We start from the raw sequence: 21,761 nt of genomic DNA, 5'->3' as shown, positions 1-21,761 counted from the left end.
AGGAATCCATTGAAATGAGCTTGTACCTTCCATAAAGGTTAACTTTGACTTGTAAAAATGCATTAAAGATGAACAGTCTTCAGTACTATGCTCCTCAGAATTTTATAGGGAACGAGCTACATGTCATTGATTATTTACAGAGCACTCCACACCATAGTAATTGCAAAGTAATATCAAGATATATGCATCCTGAAGCTTGTTGGAATGGAAAAAAACGTTACCAGTGGTATTTTGTAAAATAAGTGCAGTATAAAGGTCATTGTGGGGAGGTGTAAAATTACTGGATACCTTGACCATGAAATTCAGTTGAAATAAGTTCAGAAATTATTAATCTGTCCTTAGAGTGAAATGATGCATTGGCAAATCGGCAGTGAACTGAATTTCACTTAGGTTTTTGTTTTAAGTGGAAAACTGAAGGGAAGAGAAACCCCAGCTGCACAAAGATTTTCGATTTCACCATGTTCCCACAGAAGAGCTGCAGTTTTGACAGGGCTTCAGCTTCAACTGGCAGCACGTCCCACAAGAGATTTTTTCCTTTCCTTTCTTATACAAAGACAGTGTTTAGTATTGTATCTCTGTGTGTTTGCCTGGAGCAATCTAAGGTACTATGGCTTTTCTAATAGCAATTCACATTTGATTTTCATACTGTGGCTGTTCAAGGTTTGCAGTAGTGTTTTAGTTTTAATTTGACAGAAATTAATAAGTTTAAGGAGAAAGATATCATACATCAGTGCTGTACATCAGTATTGTCACACTTCCTAATTCGTTAGACAATAAGAATAATCTACCACTTCCAATTTAGACTCAGTAAAATAAACACATGTATATTAATGATTTTAAAATATTTCTGTTCAGTCAAGCATGTCTTCTTTATGCAGAATAGCATCAGATCAATAATTAGTTGCCATGCATTTTAATAACAAGAGTTTTTGGTTAGGATTGTTTTTCATAATTTTGCATTTATGTTTGACAAGTTCAGGAACTTGTCTTCTTTGAAAGAAAAATATTAATGCAGAAATTACTTCTCATTGTATTATTGCTTGCCAAATCTAATATGTAAATACCCAGTAGAACTCATGCTTATGTTAATGGAGAGAGGATCATAGAAATCTTGTAGACAGAGTCTATTTGTCCCACTTTGTTCCACACATCAGAATTCTCTATGGTACTTAATTATTCAGCGTTTTAATTTTAAATTAAAAATAAATACTGTACACGAATGATAATTTGAGTGAAATGATAGGAAAACATTGTCACAGTGAAATGCAAGATAATTTTCCTTATGGTGTACTTCTGGTCAAAAAAAGTGCCATGGAGAACCACTCCTTATATTTCCTGAATTTAACTCTTTGCCATCATTATGGATCTAAAGAACACATATCAGTGACTGGTTATAATGTGGAAAAGAAAAGCAGTTATAACTATTGTATAGCCAAAGGCATAGTGAAATTATTATTTAATGCTAGATTTATTACCTCTGTGCACATTTTTTGTGAAGTATGAGGATTGCCACTTTTCGTTACAATTCACACCTTGCATAAGATGATTTTCTATATGCATTCTAATTTTTCCTAATAAACTTTATCAAAATAATTAATTACCAACAAGAAATAGCTGGAAATTTTGCCAAGATTTGACTGACCTAGAAGGTTTTTCTGGCTGTAGTTATTAGGTGGGCTGCAATACCTGTCTGAAACAAGAGGAAACTTTTAATTCCTGCATGGACATGTCTACAGAAGTGACCTTCCTCTAGAAAATGGCTTTTCATTTACACTAACTGTAGAGATTGACATCAGACACAGTTTTCTAGGGAAAACAAAATGCTATCGATATTTGAAAGACCTAAAAACTGACTCCTTTAATTTGATACCAGGATGGATATGAAGCTTGATCACAGGAATAAGGAACCAGAAGCATCTGGCAGCCTTATTGGCTGAATTTGAATCCACTTTTGAATTTTTGGTGTGATCAACAATGGCAGATGATGGTGATCACTACCATGAGGCTGTCACAACAATACACCCCTCCTAATTATCCTGCTACCACATTGCAGTGGCTGAAATACAACATGATCCCAGTGACAAACTTCCTTATTTTCCATACCTATATTTAATGAGAGAAGCAGTGTCTTTTCCATGGATTTAGGTAGCTGTAGCCTTCTGTGTAACACTGAAAAAAAATATTGATTTGTGTCACCTTTCGCTTAGAAATTATGTTTTTAAAAGTGTTGAAAATTATTATTTAAAATAATAAGTATACTATAGGTGGGAATATAGATTAATGCAACCAGGTGTTATATTGTATGGAAATATATTTACTCACTCTGCTCAGGTTTCAGAACATGTCAAAAGAATCTTATCATAGAAATAAGGCTAGAACTAGAAGGATCTTAATGGGTCACTTTCAGGATTTCAAAATATTCAGCAGTAAATGCTGAAGGTAAATACAGGTGCTGACTCCTTTTCAGAGTTATCATGTGCTTATTCTGCAAAGCCTCAGTTGTGTTTAGGTGACTGTGCTGCTACCCAAGATACAGAGCCACCAGCAATGATCTAGATGTTAAAACTCTTGCTCCCATTCTCCCTCAGTCTGCACATCTATACTAATTTGTAGAAGCAAACGTAACTTCAGAATTCCTTTACCTCCCTTTCTCCCTCTCGGGTACCTGATTTTCTTGTGGGCTTCACTTGCAGATGAGTGTTTTGTGACCAGGGACTTCCCTCCCTCGCAGCCCAGATCTGGGATAGTTCCTCTGCAGGGCTCTCTGTCTTCCTTCTTGGTTATATGTGACGACAGTTTTCTTTGCTCTCTTTGCATGTCATATTTTGCTGTGCAGTTGTTTTGCTACCTTTGCTTTTCCAAACAGTTTGGATCTGGACCTGGACCTGGACTAAGCTGTGATCCAGTCACTTTTCACCTCATTCCTTTTTAACACATTCCACTTCAACCACATTTTCAAACTCACCAGCTCATTAGCTGCTTTTGCACTCATTGCATTTCCTTTGGGGAGTTTGGAAGATGATCTGAGCTCCAGCAATACACAAACCATAAAATTACACATTGTTATTGATAATACAGTTCAAGCAAAAGTCTGATTGTTGCATTGTTAATTCACAATGGAAACAAGCAGGAAGTCAAAGCCCAGTTGTTACTGGTGCTCAAATCACATAATCCTGTACATTTATATCGAGTTCCATCTTGCAGGTAGTTGGGCTTTCTTTTGTTGCACTACTCTTATGGAAGTCTCTTCTAGAACAACTTCACTCTTATGATTAGAAACCTTCTCCTTAAGTTATCCCATTTATACTTTTTGCTTTAGTGCCAACAACCATTTGTAGCAGGGATTTTTTTTTTTCTGTCTAAGGCTTTTTTCCATGTTAAACTGTTCAGCCCACTTTCTCTTCCTTTCACCTGCAATCGTGGGGGATTCTGGGCTGGTAAATCCAGCAGCTACTGTGAGCAAGCTGGGCAAATGCTGCTTGTGCTTGAAGGATGTGAATATTTTCTTGCAATAAATCAACACTTAAATCTTCACTTTGAAAAAAGTATCTGTCAGTTCTAATTGGTAAATTTTAATAGTTTGTAGGCTATAATTTAATAATGAAGGGCTGGGAATTCTAAATGAAACAGAAGACAAGTATCAAAGCAAAATTCATGATAGAAAAAAGTTACTGCTAAAAGTCACATTATCCATTTATTATATATGGCCTTGTGGTTATCTGAATAAATATTCTTCTTTGTGTGCTAGTGAACAAAATGGAAAGGTTTACTTAAAATGTTGAAGCATGAAATAATATATTTTTTTTTCCATCTTGTTAATGGAAGCAAGATAATTTTCAGTATAGGGGAACCAGCTTTCTTCACTTAGAGGACAATTCAATAAAGAAAGGGATAGAAATAAGTCACTTACCTTAGCAACATATTCCTGTTAAGTGGGGCAGCAAATCAATACCACAGGGCCAGAGGTATAGGACATTAATCATCTTTTTTAGATGTTAAGACAAGAATAGCCTTTTCAGTGGTCCCAATTCCAGGATGTAGCTGTGTACTAATAGGAGATACTTAAAATTAAGATTGGAGCCATGTTTAATAATTAATTCCTACTTCACAGAGAAACTATAATCTGATTTATGAAGCAGGGTAGGATTTCAGTTACTTTTGAAATGAGTTACAGACATATCTCACATTAAAGTGAGCTGACCATGTGCATGAGGCTGAAATGCTGAATTCAGTTTTTACTTGGAAGCTATATCTCAGTCCTGTCATTAGATAAATCATTGATCTGTATGTTTCCATTCCTATACATGAAACCTGCCAGAAGGTACTTAAAATTACAATCAAGCATTCCTGAGCATATCTAATATAGCAAATACTAGGAATATTACAAAAAAAGGTATTTGAAATACATCTGCTTCTCTATGAAACAAGATCACTACTGTGGCAAAGAGCACTCAAAACTTTTTATTCTAGCTTTTGATTTGATAGAAATAAGCTATGGATTCATGGGATTGCTTTGGAGACTAAACTGCGTGGTGGGAACAGCAGCATGGTTCTTTGTGCATTGCAGAGACATTTCCACTCCCCAAACCTGCAAGGCTCCAGAGCTGTGCACTTTGCTAGGGGTGCTTATGCCCAGAGAAAGGGCTCTGCAAATTGGAACCTCATGTTTAACCTGGAAGTCTGACAAGTGCATATTCTAGATTCTGTCAACACAATCTCCATTGCACTCCACAATACAGTTTTAGGCTCAAAGCCCTACAAAGTCAAAATCACCATGGAGAAGTGGATGGATTGCCATATCCCTTCTGCTGTTCCAATTAAAGGGCCTGATCCTCAAACGAGCTCACACATTGAGCTTTGCAGTGGGTCCTGAGCTGTCATTCTTTCCTAGTCATGCAGCCTGTGCTAGTGATTAGGGAGGAGGAAATAAAGGCAGGGTTTGACTGCAGACCTGAAAGTGAGATTTCAAAGGTGACATTAGAGAAACCCTCTTTTGACTTGCAAACTTAACACAGAGTCAGAGAAAGATTAAATCCAGGAGCATTGTTCTGATGGGGGGACATTTCCAGCTGCAATGACACTTTGCATGGGTGGGTTTAGCTTGATGGATGGGCCATATATATAGAACCCTGGTCCAACTGCTCACAGCACCATAAGCTTGCTTTCCAATCAGACATGCAGCTTCAGTGAATCTGCTCTTCTGAATGTGTGGAGCAATGCTTTCAAATATGACATTATTGAAGTCAATAAATATAAAGAAATTGTGTTACACTGTAAAAAGGATAATAACAAATTTTGGCAATGCCTTAGAATATAATGTTCTTCTGATATTGTTCCATTGCATTTACTGAGAAGAAATGATGAAATTTCAAAGTGGTAGAGTCTCCCAGGAGCGGAAAGAGTGATCAATAGGAAGTGTAAGATACAGAATCACAGAGGTAAAATGGGAATTGAAGTCAACTCAGAAGTAGCAAAAGAAATTAAAAAAAAAAGGGGTTTTCAGCCATCAAAATTAGATGACAGTAAGGAAAGTAACAGTGAGGTTGGCTTGAGGGAGGATGGGTTTAAGATTGGCATAATTGCTTTCCAAACTGAGATGGTTTTGTGACTCTGTGTTCAATTTGGACAAAGGCTCTGAGCTTGGATGGGAGAAAACTGGCTTCATGGGAGTGAGTTTGGAAGGGTGAAAATGATGCCTTTGAGGGAGAAGTAAAATTCAAGGAGTGGTTTCCAAGCATCTGTGTCCCAGCTGTCTGAAGGAGCTGGCATTCAAAACTGCACTTCTGCTTGAAGGGTATTTAGAACTGTGTTAAAGTAGGAGTGGCAAGAGAAATTTCAAATATGATTCCTGTATTCCAAATAGGAAAGAAAACTATGTTCTAGTTAAATGTAGGCATATTGACATGACATCAGTAGTACACAAGGCATTAGGGTGCTTTTGGAAAGCAGAGGAATAGAGAGCACAGCAAATGGCAGAAGTAGGATAACACACAGAATAGGTTTACTGAAAGCAGATTTACGAGATTAACTTGATAATCTTTAGATTATCCTGATCTTTTTAGACAAAGAAAATGGCAATAGATGTGATGTGTATACACTGTGAGAGAAACATCTGACACAGAGCTACATGGAGAATTGTTTGATTGGGAATGATGAAGATTAGGCCCAGGATTGTAAAATAAATAGAAACTGGCTAAAGGAGATAATAACAGATGATGCTGAAAGACGAAATACCGAGCTGGAGAGAGCTAAAAGTGGAGTCTCTGAAGGCACAGTCTGGGGACCAGTATCACTTAATATTTTCATTAATCAACTAGGCACAAAAAGAACCTGCTAGAGAAATGTGCTGATGGCTGGAGGTGGGAGGGTTTGTCAATAGCAAGGAGATTGACAGCATACAGAAAAACAGAATATCCTCAGTGACCAGGAAGATATAAATGGGATTGCACTGAACAGTTCAAATGGCAAGGTCAGGTAGCTGGGAACTAATGACAATTTCTAATATAAGGTAAGCCTTGCTGGTTGGACAGATACAGAAGAACAGGGCATATATTTGGCACTGTATCAAAAGAAACATTTCCAGTCAATCTGGGAAAAAATGAATACCCTTTAGAAGGCCATAGTAAGACTTTTTCAGGAATGTAGTGATCAGTTGTAACCACCTGTGTTCAAAAGAAAGAAATTCAACCTAGGGGAGTAGCAGAGAATGGTGAATAGTTCAGTGGGAAAAGAGGGATTGTGCCTTAGCAGATTAAAGCCTGCAGAGAATCATCCATAAACATGATAGGAATGAAGGGGATTGTTTTAAGATTAGAAAATATTGATACATAAATAACTCTAAGCTAGTCATCAGTAAGTGACCCTGTATTTTAGCAGAAGGTTTCTAATGAAAGATGGGAGTTTCTGGAAAAGCCTTCCACAGCAGCAGTGGGGAGAAGCCCTGCTGGTATTTCTGTGAGGGAGATGGGTGCGTGTCTGAGGGATGCAGCAGATGTCTGTCTGCTGCAGCAGCACACTGGGCTTTGTGACCACTGGACTCTGTCCCGTTCTCCTGTTCTCATTCATTCTCGTCCCATAGTCACAGAAATCCAGCTCAGCTTTTACCCCTGAATCCCCTCAGGTGAGCCCCAGCACTTCTGATACAGAGCAGGGTTACAACAGTTCTGCAGCTTTGGCACACAGGGGTAGCAAGGAGATTCTACAGCCTTAGGAAATTGGGGAAAGGGAAATGTTTTGCCTCTATCCACCTTTTTGGCAGTGAGAAATGTGGGAGTTGGGAGGGTGGGAAGCAGTCAACTTTACTGCAAAAATGTCTGAAATAGAGCTCCTCATAAATGAGAGGTGGGTTTGTTCGGTTATTATTTTGCCTAGTCAGTCCATCACTATTTTAATCCAAAATGTTCAGCTGGAAATATCAGCTTCTCATTGACAAAATATGTCCCCTTCCCCTGCCATCAGTGTTTCTGGGTTTCTGCTAATATATTTTCCATTGTCCATATTTAATTTGTCTAGCAGAATGAAATAAAAACATGCTGACATTTTCAAGGAAATCAGATACTTCCCCTGAAAGTTTTGATGGAAAATTTTCAAAGAGCCCCGAGGCTCAGGAGCTGCTCGCATCGGGGTGTGGCCAGCTAAATCCGCTGCCCGAATCAGTGGGGGCAACACCTGAGCATCTCTCAGCCCCTGCGGACCTGCAGGTGATTAGGAGGAAATTTTTAGGTGATTTTCTCGGAGGAAAAGCTCTTTTCTAGCACACCACGTGCTCTGGGTGGCTCCGGCTCTGCTCTCGCAGCAGTTCTGCCTGACCTTGATGCGAGTGGTGCAGAACGCGGAGCCTCCCCTCCCCTTCCTCCCCCTCGCACTGCGGAGGCACAGGAAAACTGACCACAGCCTAGCCCTAAATGTTTTATTTTTAACTTTTGCCAGACAACACGTGTATGTGAGGCCAAACAAAAAGAGCCCGAGAATGGGGTGTAAGTGCTTGTCAGTGTCAGCCGCAATCATTGTCAAAGAGGGGCTGGATCCTGCAGCTCGCTGCGCGCACAGCTCGGGATGCTCGGTGCTGCTCCGGAGCCACAGCCATGGATGCCTAGAGAGATGGATAAAGGCAGACAGACATAGATACAGCCTGACACAATCAACCCCCAGATGGATGTTGCTTGAATTTACCAGAAATTAAGATGCTGAACTGCTTAAGAAAGAGTTCCATGATCTAATTAGGTCTCTTTTATGTCTCCTTTTCTGGTTTATCCTCCACCCTTTTACAAAAAAAAAGTACTTTTTGTTATTTGCAGATTGAATTAGAGAGAAATTGTCTATGTATTAAATAAAATGTTTGCATTTTTTTTGTGCTAGCATTGAAGGCTTGTGTTTTTTAAAGAAGAAGAAAAAGCAGTAGGACATAATAATGTCATACATTCTAACTTGCTCTTGCAAATCAGGACTTCATGATATTTTCCTTTTCAATAAAAATGCTATTTATCATTATCAAATGAAGTGTTAATGGAATCAACTCAAACACAAACTCATGCATATATATCTATATAAATAAATATAATATATACATAAAAAAATTCCTCTCTGCTGAGAATGATCAAGCACCTTGTCAGCAATCCATATTATATTTGTTAATTTGATTCCTGCCAAAAAACCACTTAAGTGAGACCTTCTGATTTCTTTCTTTAACGCTTGGAGCTCCTTTCATCTAAGCAATGTTTATTAACCTATTTCTGAAAATCAGCATAAACACAAGCTATATTTAATTTGTTCTTTTCTTGTGGTTTTGGTTTGGTTGTTTTTTGTTTGCTTGGTTTTTTTCTCCCAACATGGTTTCTTTTTATTCCAGTGTAAGAATTAGAAATTGAGCATTGGTCATTGTTACAATAACCCACCACTTCAGAGTGTAACAGCTGAGTGGACAAAAAGTAAGGCTTATATTCTTTTATATTCTTTAGGGGAGACTGACTTTAGTTGAATTCCAGGACTAAGAGTAGTGACAGCAAGAAAAGTCACCTGAAGGATAACACTGTGACCTGATGACCGCAGTGTGGGGCACAGCTTCACACTCTCTGCTCTCTCCCTGTCTTGCCAGTGCCCCCCTTCTGCGATCCTGAACAGCAGCCCTCACTGGATCCCCATCAGAAAGGTGGGTGCAAATTTGCTGAACTCCTCAGTTAATTTGAAAGATGTCTATTAAAAGTGATATAAGGCTAGATAATCTTCATACTTTCACACCAAAATAATGACTTAAACACCCAGTAATCAAGAAACTCTACAGTGAATCCAGAACAAGTTTGGAGACAAACAGCCATCATAATTGTTACAGACCTGGCAGACCTTCCATTTCTGCATGGAAGAAGTCCTGGTCCCATTCCTATGACAGGGCTTTTTTCCACTGAGGTGAATGTGTCATGAATTCTCCAGCACCCAGGCTTCAACAAGACAGACTGGAACAAGGCAAACTTGCCCCTGTGTTCAGCAGGGCTTGTCCTTCTCCCAGCTCTGCAGCCAAGGGAAAAACACTTGCCAAAACAAAACTATCTCTTGTAGAATTTACCTGAGGTGGCTACAGATTGATATAGGAAGGAGCTGTCCTGTCTGGACACCCCCAATATTCCTGCCAGGAAGGTAAATGTGTTTTCCAAGTTGCTGGAAGAAAATGATTGTGGTAATGAGATAGTCCTTATAAAAATGATTGTGATCTGAGAGCTGGAGCAGAGAGATATCAAGTAAGAGCAGGTAATAAAAAGTTTTTATATTTTTTGATCCCATTTATTTAAAGAAGTGGATGGCCCTCAGTCAGGACTTGACATTGCACCCCTTAGAGAAAGTCCTTCACTTTCCTCATCAGGCAGGCATGGAAATCAATGGGATAACTTGAAGAAATTCAGAGTCTGAATCAACCTCAAATTTTCTGAGAACACAAAATAAATAAGCTTTGCTCCAGCCACTCAGTTCAAACACATACTCAAAAGATGTTATACCTCACAAGTATCACTTGCATTTGTATACATTGGGAAAGAGAGTGGGTAATAAATCTTCTTACTATTTATTGCTCTGCCAATATGTATCGTGGCAGTATTAAAATATATGCATGCATGCTTATGAATTTTATTTCTCTTCAAAGGAACCAGCTCCTTGTACTAACAACCACAGCTCTGACTTGATAGACTCCTCTTTACCTGGCATGCCTATAGAAATCTCTAGAGAATAAGAATTCTCATTAAGTGCACTGGAAAGCAGAATTTAATCAAATGTATGCCGAAGCTCGCTGTTAAAAATATGCAACTATAAATTGCATTTCTGTAGAAGTTGTTGCAGTCCTACAGTGACCACTGAAGTCTTTTTATTTATTGTACCATGAATACAGAATAGAGAAAATTAAATTCCCTATAATCAATGGCTCCAATTTACATGTGTTGCTTGTCAAAGTGACATTCTCCAGTCCCCACAAAATGCTATATAATGTGACATCTCACAAGTCTTCAGGAACATCCTAAGATGAATCTGAAAGATAAATATTGCAGTTGTGAGTCTTTCTGTCATGACTGAAATAATTTTAAAATTGCAGAGATATATTATTCTAACAATGTTAAAATTGTTCTAATGCAGGAGGATAAAATTGTAGTTTTAGTCTCTGTAATTTTTATAGAAGCTTGTAATTTCCATGCACTTGTTACAATTCTCAGATCAAGAAAAATTACAGAAGAAAATGTTTTCAATGGAAAATATGGTCTGCTGTTCATCTTCCCTGTGAAGAATGTACCAATATTTAGAATCCAGGAAATCTTTTATGAGTTGCTTGATGCTGTGTCAAAGACAGACCATTTGATTTGGATTAGCTTAATTCCTGGAGTCAGTTAAAGGGATAAGTATGAGCCCACCTCCTGGTTTCTCCCCAAAACCTACTTGTCCAAGTACTGATGAACTCATTCAGTCTCTTCTGCTTGGGCCACTCGCCAGCAGGCTTTGAGAACCATAAAAACTCAGAGTGAAAAATGTGTGTCCTTTGGTTCTGCTCTGAATTGGTTTTAAGTTCCACAGATTAGATGATTATGCTATGATTACCCCAGAAGAGGTTTTAGAATAAGCACTTGAGCAGTAAAACCCCTTGAAATTCAGGTACCTGAGGTCTGCTGGAGAGCTGTTGATGTGTCACTATCCCTAAACAGACTGCACCGGGATGTGGGGCTGGTGTGGGGATTTGTACCTCAGTGACCCTTTCAGGTGCCCATGAAGGTTTATGCTGTCCCAGGCTGCACAGACACGCTCAGATCCATGTTTTCCTTTGGACCGAACTGCTGGGGATACACTCTGGAGGGGTACAAGGCAGCCCAGGGGAACCCCTGCACGGCTGGTTTGGTACACATGGAGGGTGGTATTACCCCAGGTAGAATTTAGGGGAGGGCTTGTGCAGCTGAGGAAGGAAGATCCCCTTAGGAGATATGACAACACACAAGGGGACATTCTGAGTTTATGGGGGGACAAAAAAGAAAATCATCTGCTTGCTATGTGTCTAGGCCAGCCTGCCTGCGCCTTTCTGTGTACATTTGGGAATAGTCTGAATTTCCTAGCTGGTGAAGGATCAGTTATTCTTTATGCCAGTGGTTGGTAGAGAACTGCCTGCATCCCTGCCCCATCCCCACAGCAGCTGGGAAAATAACCCTGCACTTAGGACAAAGAAGTTGTCCACAAAGCAAAGAGAGCAGACTCCCCAGGGTAGGATAAGGGACCAAAACGGCACATCCTGTCCTAAATCCATCAGGCTGGAATTAAGGGGAGGTGCAATATCACTGGCAGTACCTGGCTGGAGGGAATTGGAACTGGGGAATGAGATGTTTTAAGGGGATGAATAAATAACACTAATTGCTTGTGTTTGACACCGAGAAACATTTTGTAACTCTGAAGCAGATTTTGAGAGACCTTTTTTGAGACCTGTTTTTTTCCTCTTACAGTTAGTGCACAGCCTGTGTGCTAAACCCTGTTCTGGTGCCTCAAGGCTGGTGGGAGATGGGGTCAAGACCAGACTTGCTGTACAGTCTTTGGTCCTTTCTCATTCTCTGGCTGCCAGGACTGTCTCTGAGACATGGCCCTAAATCACAAACCTAGAGAGGAACAAACCTGGCCTAACACTGACTGTGCTTTTACATCCTCGACCTTATTTGAATCAGAACCCAAATAAACACCTTCATTTTTCAAAGGGAAACTGCTGGAGCACCAGTGCTGTAGCACCTCAGAAGCCAGTGGCCTGAGTGCTCTGTGCTAAACCCAGCCTTTCTGTATCAAATCTCATCTTTTTAGCTCATTCTCCTCATTCGTAATGTCTGAAATTCTATAATTACAAATTAAGACAAGTGGGCAATACCAACTTTCAGCTAGAAACTGATAAACCTCCCTCTTCTCTTAAAATATATTTTGTTCTCATAAAGAGCTGTTGGATACAGCATCACCTCAATTATATTGAAACAGCAAAGAAATTCCACATTGGGAAAGGTTTTCTGAGGGTATATTCTCAGTTAGTGCTGAAGATTAAAAATAACCTTCTCAAGCAATAAATTGGTTGAGACAGTAATAGGACCAAAATCATAGTGAAATCTAGTAATGAAATATTAATGCTAACATGTTAAGCTGGGAAAATAATAAAAATTCCTTTTGCAGAGCTGTGTGGATCATATTAGTGGTGTCCTGAGCAAGCTTGATTTCAGTGTGCAGGGCTTTCTACCTGTGTGCTCTTCCTATGTACAATTCCTCAATTCCTATTAGCAGGAAAGATGACCAAACTCTTAAGTCATGTAACTGCTTCAGGAAAGCAAAGAAACCCTGTTGGAGTACATGGCAGTAGCTCTCTGGAATTAGAAGGCATGGTGCGAGTGACACAAAAAGAGCTGTCAAGTACCTGGTGCTTTGCTTTACTGCTCCACTAAATGGCCATTGTAGAGCTGTGCCAGACATACGGGGAAATTTCATTTCTAGGGCAACATTATTTTGCGTGAAACTGAAATAAGATAAAAACTAAGCGTAAAGGTATGTTTGAATTTCAGATTGTGCTTGATCTTTGTATGCCAAGAGGACCTCCCTTGGATACTCAGCCTAGCTGCAGGCTTTCTTTCAGGTCCTGGAACCTGCAGTTTTCAGAAGTCAGGCCAATTTAAATTATGTAGACTGTGCTGCTTTACATAACCCATTTGAATTTAAAAACCTGCAAGGTAAATAGGTACATTCTGCACACGCCTGTCCTACTGGCTCAGGGGCAGCTTTAATGTCACACAATTAAACAAAGTGGGAAGAGGAAGCCCAGCAAGGTCCAGCCATGTGCACAGTGTTCTCTGGAACAGGAGTGGTGCCTGAGGCAGTGCCCAGCTGAGGTGGCTCCATTTCATCAGTGTCCCTCATCATCCAGCTCCAGGGCCTCTTGACCCCACAGGACACCTCAGGTGTTAGCACTGGCTCTATCCCAGCTGCAGGTGGCTGAATTAAGCTCATGGGTGTAACAGGACTGTATTTGTTACTCTGTACAGAAGGATCTCTAGAAAGCCAGTCTTGGGATCAAGGTGCTGAGCCTGAGCTGGTCTTCAGGGGGGCAATGAAACCCACAGGGACAGACATAAAGGCCTTGTAACAAATCCACTCTCAGGGGAAGGGATGTAAATATGGATTGAGGCTTTTCACAAGGGGGAACGACTTTAAACTGGTAGAGAGCAGGGATAGATAGAGATATCTATAGATAGATAGAGAGCTGTTAGGAAGGAATTGTTCCCTGTGAGGGTGGTGAGGGCCTGGCACAGGTTCCCCAGGGAAGCTGTGGCTGTGCCATCCCTGGAAGTGTCCAAGGCCAGGATGGATGTGGCTCTGAGCAACCTGGGACAGTGGAAGGTGTCCCTGCCCATGGCAGGGGGGTAGAACGAGGTGATTTCTAAGGCCCCTTCCAACTCAAACTATTCTGTGAGTTTATGATTTTGTGAAATACCACAGGCTTGTTCCAAAGGCCTTCAGAAACCCTGCTCCTCCCTCCAGGCCAGGGTATCTCCTGATGCCAGGCAGCCACTGAGTTTCAAGGCTGGATTGGCTCCAGGACATCACTACTGTGCATTTTTTTTGCCTCCCTAGGGCCTGAATACTGTAGGGGTTTGCTCCCCTTGAAGCCTCAGTCAAACCAAATTCAGAGCTGCGTTGCTGCCTGTGTGTCAAGGATAAGAAAGCTAAAAACCCATCGCAGCAGCCTCCTGGACAGCTTCCTGCCCCTGAGCGTTCCAGGAGAGCCTGCCTGTTAACATCACCTGGCAGCCCGGTTCCTCGGGGACAGACCCCCGGCCTGGATGTGGCCTGTCCCTCTGAGATGAGCCTCGCAGCCCTTTGAAGGGACGCTCCAGGGTGACTTTGCAGAGCGCGGCTGTGCCCTGGGGCCGAGCCCAGGCACGGTGATCCCGGAGGATGAGGACAGAAATGGAGCACAGAGCATAATCTGTTTTAATGTATCCTTCTGCTGCTGCTAAATAACTCCCCAGTTTGGATTACTTTTACTGCAGGCGCGATTAGTTAGCAATTGACAGGGCAGGGGGTATCAGTGGGGAGTCCGCAGCTAGCTAAGAATATGAGCCAAGCAAACATTATTTTCCAGCTTATTGGGAGAAAAGCCTGCAGAGAGCAGAAAGTTTGTCCCTCACTGTTTTCCTGGGTAGGGGTGCAGTCTTGAAAGTGATGAGACAAACACTTGAGGATGGCTGATAGCACTGGAGTGCAGAAAAAACAAGGAAATGATACTGGATCCCAAGGTGTAGGAAAAAAAAAAAACACCTGCAAAAGGCAGCTCAATATTAGAAGAAAAGCTTCTTGAAACCACATGAAGTCACTAAAACAAGTCTCTGAAATGTTTCAACACAAATGGTTCTCACCTCCTTCCACCTGAAAGAACCAGGCATGTTCACAACATGTTTCTTCAGTGTCTGCCTTTGAATAATGAAACAAAATATACTGGTCAGTGAAGTTAAGCCACTAAGAGTAAATCGGTTCTGTTTCCATCAGAACAGGCTGGAATAGCCTGTACCACTGAAGCCATCTGTAGTTCCCGCATCGATTTTCCTCACCGCGGCACCGAACATACAAAATCAGCAGGTGCCTTTGAGTGCTCTCTCAGCCACATGGAGAAAATAGATAAAAGCCCTTGGGGCCTCCTGTATGTCTGTGTGCAACCTCACCTGTGTGACACCTGGCTGTGCCCAGCACAGAAATAAGCACAGGCAGGCTTGGCAGCCTGCTGAATCTGCATGTTTGTGCTGGAGGAGAAAGTGCTGCCAGGAAGCAGTGACCTGCCTCTCCGCAATGATGATGTGCAGTGTCCCAACAGGAGCAGCCTTGCCGTGTGCCAAGCACCTCTGAGACAGAGGAGGCTGTGCCCAATTTGGTAGAAATAAAGCTCAACCTCCTCCTTCTGTTATTTGCTGTTCTTGTGGAAGCTGCTTCCCCTGATCCACTGCAAAATGCTGTTTTGCTGTTTTCACTTTTCCAATTTCACAACTACAGTTGTGGCCTTTTTAAGAGAAAATGCCTTTTTAAATGTGTCTGAGGGCATGGCAGCTTCTTCACTGCCCCTAATGTTCCATTCACGTGCCCCTGCCTTGCCCAGGCAATGGCACAGTGCTGGTTCCATCTGAGGCAGTTCCTGGCATGTTCAGTGCCTGGAAAACCCACTGGCTCCATTTTCTCAATGGCTGAGCACTGGCAGTTCCTGCGTCCCTCCTTTAATTAGACACTCTAAAAACTGAGAACACCATCAAACAAGGTGAGGTCCCACTATTACTAACTAGCAAGTGACTGTATATTTAGATACTAAGAAAAATCCAAGTAAAAACCCGTGAGCTTAAGATCAGAGACAAAAAACCCCTTTTATCTTTCTGAGCTCATTTGAGCTCTCAAGTCAGGGAATGAGCCCACATCCCAAGATCTCAGAGCCAGAGCTGTCTCTAACCTCTGCATTCAGCATTGCTGCCACTGGTCAGAGCACAAGCAGCAGAGACACCCTGCAGTGCAAGGGTGTCCCCTAGAAATTTGCTTTTGCTGAGCACCCAGGACATGGCACCAAACCCATGGGAACCCAGGGTGGCTGCAGAGCAGAAGCAGAGGAGCAGGTGCCCCCTCTTTCCCAGGGTGTTTGCTGTGTTGGTTGGCGTGGGGAGCAGGGCAGCACTGAGCCCTGTGTCCTGCAGAAAGCCACAAATGCCAGAGGAAGATGATGAAGCATGAATTCAAAGGTTAGGCTATTTTTTGCCCCTAAGCTCTAAAGGAGGGAATCACTACCTTCTGAGATGGATAGTATCGTTAATCAGGCACGGAGAGTTCAGTCCCTTGTAGGATGCCAAATCATCTGGACTTTTATCTCCCTAGCCCTGCACAGAAGACAAATCCAGGCCTGCTAGTGCTTGGGAAGGGGGGTGGGGAAGATGTTATTAAGAGAAAAATTTTTGAAGCATAAACAAAATTTCAGCGAAAGGTTGTTCCCGCCATGACACGATTATAAATGAGATGATCAGACACAGAGAGCACTTTATTTTGTGGCTTTAGCAAAATTCTGTTTCTGTTCTAATGGTAAGAGTAAAATATTTAAAGGGAGAAGGAGAGGGCTCCTTTAAAAATTCCAGATATCTTAATTAATGCCAATAGCATTAAAATATTATGGCTCGAGATTCTTATGAAAAGTCTCTTTTATTCATTAAATTTTCCAGACCAAACATAATTAGAATTCTTAACATTCATGATATCTCAGCATTGGCTTCCAAAATTAATGGTCTGAGTAATTTCTTACAGCAGATGAGCTGATTTTCAAAATAAATATATTGCAGTAGTAAACATCAGCTTTCTGTAAAGGAAGGATGTGCCAGTCAAAGACAACTCTCAAGAAAGAAATCACCTCCATTTTCTCTCTCCTGGATTTCCATATTCAAAGGGTATAATGAAGGATTGTATTCCTGGAGTAAAAATTTTTGGAATCCACAAACAGAAGCCGCCTGCACCACTTGTGTGTGGTTTTGGTGTCACATGTTCCCTCTGCCACCCTGGCTGCAGGAGATGCTGGTGCCCAGGATGGCTTTGGGAGCACAGGCGAGTCAGGGATGCTTTTCCCACAGGTGCCTGCTTTGTGTGCTGTGGAGGTTGGGAGGGCTGTGGGAATGCAGCTGGGCACTGGAGGCTGTCCCGGTTCAGCTGCCTGGATGGACCTGCCAAAAGCTCTGTGGGCCTGGGAAGGGCGTTTAACCCCGTGTTTGGCATGGGGTTGCTAAATGTTTGCTGCTCATTTTGGCACCTGATTTCCAGAGTGTGGAGCACTTCCAGCTGCAGTTCCTGCTGGTGAGCTGTGAACCCAGGAAAAGCCACGTTGAGCTCGGAGCAGTAAAAGCTGCTGCTTCCGAGCAGGCACAGTGGGATCTCACAGCACCTCCTGGCAGCCTCCTGATGGTAAGACTCAGGATCCTGGATCCCATTCCCAGCCCTGGAAAGCCAGCAGCTCTGGTGGGTGCAAATCACTCTGCCTGCTCCCCTCCATCTCCTCCTTGTTCCAGTTCTGCCTTTTCTCTCCCCATCTCTTTGCCTTTGGGATGAGGCTACTCCCTTCTGCACAAGCTGGAGGGCAAGTTGAGTCCAGCAGAACGGGATCCTCAGAGCTTTTAGGATTTTCAATGAAAGAAAAGTGTTTGCTGAAGAAGTCAGGTTGGAATTTTTCCAAATGCTTTCACTTGGCCACACTTGCATAGATTTTCATGGCAGTATCAAAAAGGCACATCCTTAATACAAAGGTCACAGATCGACTAAATTTCTACTCCCCTATCCAAACTCTGAGGCGTCGTGGTGCATCTTAAAGAAGAGGATGTCAGTTCTTTTTCTCTTTTACCATTACAAAACAGTGCATTGTTCCCTGGCCTTGCCCTTGGGAATAGCTATATTGTTTTGGCTGAAGCTTTCCAAAAAAATTCAGCCTGCGGCAGATGCCCAGGATGGAAAAATGACAAGTTACTGGTCAAAATATGACAGTTATAAGCAGCTGAAAATAGAGTCTTGTAATTGGAAATGTCAGACGGTCTTGACAGTAGGCAGTTCTACCAGCCCTCCAACCTCGGGACGTTTGCTCAGGATTTCATGTGTAGGTAGAGGCAGCGTGTGCACCTCCCAGTAGTCTTGGTAATAATAGAAGTGGCACAAAAAGGAGTAGAAAAGTTTTCTGGGTGTCAAAGCATGACATGAATGGCATTCCTGATGCTGGCAGCTTTGCCATCAATTTGGACAGAAGCTGGAGAACTGCTGTGCCAGCTTAGCACAGCCCCACTGCTATCTCCTGCCTCTGGGGCCAGGGGTGGCACCCATCCACACCTCAGCTTCCCTGAAGCTGTTGCTTTGAGAGCAGAGCTGGATTCCCTGGCATTTGAGTTGCTAAACTGAAGGCTTCTGGGGCAATTTTGCATGGAGGGAGGGCAGGCCTGTGTCCCCCAGCCCCTGTGAGCAGAGATCCTGCCCCCAGCAACCTTGTGTGGTGTGTGGGGAGTGTTGGACCTGCTCCGTGTTTTCAGTCAGTTCTTGGTCTGGTGTGTGTGCAGAGACTGGGTTTGATTCTCACAGCTTTCCAACTTTAGCCACCCCTTAGGCTTCAGAAAGCCATTTGACTTCTGTGAAGTTTAGAAGGCTCCAGCCAGAGCTTGCACTTGAACCAGCCGGTCACTGCCTGCCTTTCAGACACCTTCCCAGGAGGGAAATTCACCTTTCCCTGGTGCAGGGGCAACCAGCCAGCCCTGTAGTCAGTCACAGCAGTTTCATTAAGTTTTATATTTAACTTCCCCTCAGCACCTGGGACCAGAAGGAGTGTGTTAGTGTCTTGGAGCTGGAACACTACATTGAATTACCTTGTTGGTTTATCTGGTCATAATAGAAAGAGAGATCCCAGTGCTCCAGTTAAGAGTCTGTCAGCATTTCCATTATAAACCTCTCAGTCTCAAGAGGTTTTAACTTAGCTTTAAAAATCTGTTCCATTGCACAAACTTAGTTCATAACATGGCAAAGAGCAGTATTTTATCTCTTAATATTGAAAATACACACAGAGTCAGTTCATATTGAAATATATATGTGTGTAGCCAAAGATACACTGGGTTTAGGCAGTGATCAACCTGATTGATGTCTTCTCTGCTTTTTAATTTAGCTGACATGATATTATTGCTCTGGCTATTTTAATAGATAAGGTACTGTGGTTTCACAATCTCTTCCATTACTGGCACACAACGCCTCTAATATATGTTAATATGATTATTCACAAGTGCAGCAGAGTCACACTGGAGGAAGCATAAGAGGTTTGGCACAAAGGGTGCTTGCCCTCCTTTTCCTTTTATTCCAGACACTCATTCAAGGACACTTAACTTACCCTCTGAAAAAGCAAAGCAAAAGCCTCGACCAGCTGCCTGGCAGTAAAGATTTGGCAAATGTATTTCTTTAAACAAAAAGTTTCTTGATTTCCTAGCAGAAAGCAGCTGGGACAGGGTCCTTCAGAGGAGCAGTGGCTGTTTGTCTCACCTGAAGATCCAACGAAAGGATAATGTCTTTGGATGGGAGGGTTTGAACTCCAAGACAAAAAGCACCATTCCCATCTGAGGCACATGGCCAGACAGCAGGGCTGCTGCACATGGTCCCTGTGGGGCTTAGTGAATTGTTTCCAAGGTGTTTTTTTTTTTTTTTTTTTTTTTTTTTTTTTTTTTTTTTTTTTCCCAGACACAGGCTGGCACAGAAAGGAAGCTCCTTCTCCCAAAGCCTCCAGCCGTCCTGAGAGCAGGTGAAGCTTGTTAGACACTGGGGAGGGTAAGCCTTGCAAAGGAGCCTTCACAAGGAGTGTCAAATAAAACACATCCCCTAGACATTTATCTTTTTTACTTCTGGACAAATTGCTCTTTATGTGTTAAGGAAAAATTTCTTTTTCCCCAGCCTCTCTGACTTCTGAAAGCCCAAGGCAAGGTAGCTCATGCCCAGGAGACCCAGAGGTGCTCCCATTTTCCTGGTATAGTTGCACTGGTGCTAGAGCCTGGCTGCCTTTGCTTTCCATCCCCACTCATCACATGTCCCTCACTTTTACCTGCTCTTCCCTCGGTGGGGCTGCTGAATTTCAGACAGGGTTTGCTCTGGCTGGGATACACCTGCAGCTGCTGCCTCTGGCTGTGCTACCAGGAGGAGTCAGGATTTTCTTGCTCACAGCTTTCCTCTCTCTTCTCCTGAGCTCCGCTTCCCTTTTGCCACTTGCGGTTGGCGTCTCTTCTCGTACACACACTCCCACCCCTTTGACACGGCTATTTTTCTGGCCTGAAATGTTTAGGATTCTATTTCTCATAAAAATGCTGGCAAAGGGCTACACAGGTCTGTGGACTAGCTGATAGGGATTAATCCCAGTCCCAGGCTGGCAGTTTCCCATCGATAGCCAGGGTTAGGCAGGCACGGCTGCAAGCCCATGATTCAGCAACTTCCCCTGATTAATCAAGTCACTTGATTTTTTATGCATGCGAGTGTGCCCAAGGCAGCTGCGATAAGTCGGCTTCCAGGCAGAGTGTTAGCAGTGCTGGGGATGTCAAAGGGTTGGTGATATTGATATAAATATATAGAGAGGCGTAGTATTCTGATTAGGCTGTAGTTTTAAATAGTCTTCGGCAGCATTCGTTCTGTTGATAGAATCCGCTCTGCAAATTTCCCCGCACGTTGTACCTCTGATGGTGCATTTCTTAATTACGGATACACTTTATCTGAGTTAAACATGTAGCAGGCCCCTCAGCATAAATTATACTCGGGGTGTGTGTACTGAGAGCACTTCCCAGGTGTGTGAGAGGATAAGTGCGTGTTAAAGCAGCACATGCATCTCAGAAAAGGTTTAGGAAATCTTTCCATTTTCAAAAAAACCCACCCTGCTAAAATCCCTGAGAACACCCAGCCAGAGCAATTTTTTTCTGTGCTGTATCTTTTATTTCCTACCCCGTGGTTTGGGGATGTGCAGGTAGAACTCCAGATGCTGATGGGCTCAGTGGCATAAGCGTGTGCTTTGAGACAGCGTTTATAGCTCTTTTATTGGTACAATCAAGTAGTAACTGGGAAAATGCCAGTGCGTTTTCCTGGCATCCCATTAAAAAATAAAAGAGAAGGGCACCTGAATTTCAGAGATCACAGGCACAGCTTTGGTCATCCTAATGCTGCAAAAGACAACTTTTTTGAGGTGCACAGCTGGTGAGAGTGTGAGGAGCAGGTCCCAGGCTCATTTACAGCCCATGGCTGCCAGTGAGTGCCCAGCAGACCTGGGGGTCAAAGCCAAACACGGAAAAGGCAAAGGTGCTAAGAGTTTGGCTTCCAGGCTGCTCCAGCCTCCTTCTCACACCCAACCCTGTGTTTTAGTGGTGTGTCCAGGTCCAGAGGCTTCACTGCCTTTCTTGGCAAGCAAGGTTTCATAGCCACCTCCTCAGTGCAGATCAGGAAACGTGGCTTAGTCTCAGGTGGTTCTGCCAGGCGTAAAAAAAATTAAGAGCAGAAGAACATGGGAGGCAAAATCAGAGAATGAAGGCTTGGCTTCAGGGGAGTCAAAAGGATGCAGATATTTGTGCTTGTCAGAATTTTTTCATGGCAGCAGTAATTGTTGATATTTATTTTTCCTCACTTCAGTGGAGCAGTGTTTGTTAATAAATCTAATAATAAAACATCCACAACAATTGCCAGATTTGCCAATTTTTTTTCTTCAATAAACTGAGTATGAAAAAAAA

The 21,761-nt window shown here is 42.5% G+C and overlaps 1 long non-coding RNA gene across 2 annotated transcripts; it reads left to right on the top strand.

Moving 5' to 3' along the window:
• The first annotated feature begins 13,827 nt into the window (after positions 1-13,827).
• Positions 13,828-21,761, top strand: LOC137478713 (uncharacterized). 2 transcript variants are annotated; one of them, XR_011001752.1, is made up of 4 exons: positions 13,828-15,781; positions 17,311-17,505; positions 19,744-19,830; positions 19,954-21,761. It is a non-coding gene; the product is annotated as an uncharacterized lncRNA (long non-coding RNA). The 2 variants fall into 2 exon arrangements; XR_011001751.1 differs by lacking the exon at positions 19,954-21,761 and having other exon boundaries at positions 19,744-19,892.

This window comes from Anomalospiza imberbis, chromosome 9 (genome assembly GCF_031753505.1).
Source record: "Anomalospiza imberbis isolate Cuckoo-Finch-1a 21T00152 chromosome 9, ASM3175350v1, whole genome shotgun sequence".
Taxonomy (NCBI): Eukaryota; Metazoa; Chordata; class Aves; order Passeriformes; family Viduidae; genus Anomalospiza; species Anomalospiza imberbis.
This window is presented reverse-complemented; position numbering and strand designations above follow the sequence as displayed.